The 2,485-nt window shown below is 46.8% G+C and overlaps 1 pseudogene; it reads right to left on the reverse strand.

Annotated features, from left to right (window-relative positions):
- Nucleotides 1–565: 565 nt before the first annotated feature.
- On the reverse strand, nt 566–2,221 carry LOC102742097 (tubulin alpha-1A chain-like; annotated as a pseudogene).
- Between the last annotated feature and the right edge of the window lie 264 nt (nt 2,222–2,485).

Consider the following 2,485-nt stretch of genomic DNA (forward strand, 5'->3'; position numbering starts at 1 on the left):
AATTTTCAGCCTTTATCTTACCTGATCTGTGTGCAGCACTTGACATTGACCTCACATCCTTCCAGCATTGTCTTGCCCTGAATTCTAGACAATGTACTCTTAATTTTTATCTTGCCATTATAGCTGCTACATCTCAGTCACCTTTATATATCTTGTAAATATTGGTGTTTCCCAGGGTTCTATCCTCACTTCCCTTCCCTCTCCTTTCCTCTTCTCTGGTATAAACCATCCCTGGGCAGTCTTACTTATTTACATAGCTTCAGGTGCCATCTATATGCCAATAACTTCCAAACTATATTTTAAATCTAATTTTCTCTCAGGGTGCCTGGGTGGCTCAGTCGTTAAGCGTCTGCCTTCGGCTCAGGTCATGGTCCCAGGGTCCTGGGATCGAGCCCCGCATTGGGCTCCCTGCTCAGCGGGAAGCCTGCTTCTCCCTCCTCCACTCCCGTTGCTTGTGTTCCCTCTCTCGCTGTGTCTCTCTCTGTCAAATAAATAAAATCTTTAAAAAAAAAATCTAATTTTCTCTTTTTCTTTTTTCCTTTTATTCATTTAAGACAAGGGGAATACTTTATTCATGCCCATCAGAGAAATGGACAGCTTGGGTCTGTAACAAAGCATTGTGTTTTAAAGCATAGGTCAGTAATTGTATATGAGAGTATACACAGCTATCCACAAATTAACAGAGCACAACTTTTCAATATTCAAAACAGAACAAGCTTCCCTGTAAAAGCAGCACCTCTGTGACATTTTTAACTTTAGTGTTCTTCTCCTCCTTCTTCACCCTCTCCTTCAACAGAATCCATACCAGCTTCCTCATAATCCTTCTCAAGGGCAGCCATGTCCTCATGGGCCTCGAAAAACTCTCCTTCCTCCATGCCCTCACCCACATACCAGTGAACAAAGGCACGTTTGGCATACATCAGGTCAGACTTGTGGTCCAGGTGAGCCCAGGCCTCAGCGATGGCTGTGGTGTTGCTCAGCATGCACACAGCTCGCTGTACTTTGACCAGGTCTCCATCAGGTACTACAATAGGAGGCTGGTAATTGATGCCAACTTTGAAGCCAGTGGGGCACTGGTCCACAAACTGGATGGTACACTTGGTCTTGATGTTGGCAATGGCAGCAATGACATCTTTGGGAACCACATTGCCAGGGTACAACAGGCAGAAGACATGTATTTACCATGGCAAGGGTCACATTTCACCATCTGGTTCGCTGGCTCAACAGCATGCATTGGTGATCTCTGCTACAGAAAGCTGTTCGTGGTAGGCTTTCTCAGCAGAGATGACGGGGGCATAGGTGGCCAGAGGGAAGTGGATATGAGGATAGGGCACCAGGTTGGTCTGGAATTCTGTCAGATCAACATTTACGGCTCTCTCAAATCTGAGAGAAGCAGTGATGGAGGACACAATTTGACCTACCAACCTATTTAGGTTAGTGTAGGTTGGCATTCAATACAAAGGTTTCTACGACAGATGTCATAGATGGCCTCATTGTCTACTGCGAAGGCACAATCAGAGTGCCCCAAGGTGGTATGCGTAGTGAGGGTGGAATTTTAGGGCTCGATTACAGCTGTGGAAACTTGGAGGCCTGGGTAAATGGACAACTCCAGCTTAGACTTCTTGCCATAATTGACAGAGAGATGTTCCATCAGCAGGGAGGTGAACCCGGAACCAGTTCCTGCTCCAAAGCTGTGGAAAACCAAGAAGCCCTGAAGACCTATGCACTGGTCAGCCAGTTTCCAAATTCAGTTCAAGACAAGGTCAGTGATCCCCCTGCCAGTGGTGTAGTGCTCTCTGGCATAGTTGTTGGCAGCGTCTTCCTTCCCTGTGATGACCTGCTCAGGGTGGAAGAGCTGGGGGTAGGGACCAGTGCGAACTTCATCAATGACCGTGGGTTCCAGGTCTACAAACATGGCTCCGGGCACATGCTTCCCAGCACCTGTCTCACTGAAGAAGAGGTTGAAGGAGTCAGCTCCTTCCCTAATGGTCTTGTCACTTGGCATCTGGCCATTGGGCTGAATGCTATGTTCCAGGCAATAGAGCTCCCAGCAGGCATTGCCAATCTGGACACCAGCCTGGTCAGCATGGATGGAAATGCATTCACACATGGTTGCTGCTTTGTGGCAGCCAAGCAGATGGCGGAGAGGAAGAGGAGAGTTCATTGCTTCTTACAGCATGACTCTTAGGGGATCATTGTAAGAGAAACTGTCAAGTACCAGATTCTTAAAAGGACCTAATTGTCTGCTAGACATTTCTTCTTTGGTATTCTATAAACCCCTGAAGCTGGACATGTCCAAAAATAAAACTCAACATTTTCTTCCCACCTGAATCTGTTTCTTTTCCTGCCTTGCCAGTCTCAGTGACTGGAGATACCAGTGGCACCAAAAATTAGGTGCCACCCTCACTCACCTACAGCTTCAACCCCATTAGGGTGACAAATTCATTCCCATTTTCCCAGGGCTTTCTTGGTGTTAGTATGAAAA

The sequence above is a fragment of the Leptonychotes weddellii genome, unplaced genomic scaffold (assembly GCF_054177405.1).
Source record: "Leptonychotes weddellii isolate Sample4059 unplaced genomic scaffold, ASM5417740v2 HiC_scaffold_21312, whole genome shotgun sequence".
NCBI classification, from domain to species: Eukaryota; Metazoa; Chordata; class Mammalia; order Carnivora; family Phocidae; genus Leptonychotes; species Leptonychotes weddellii.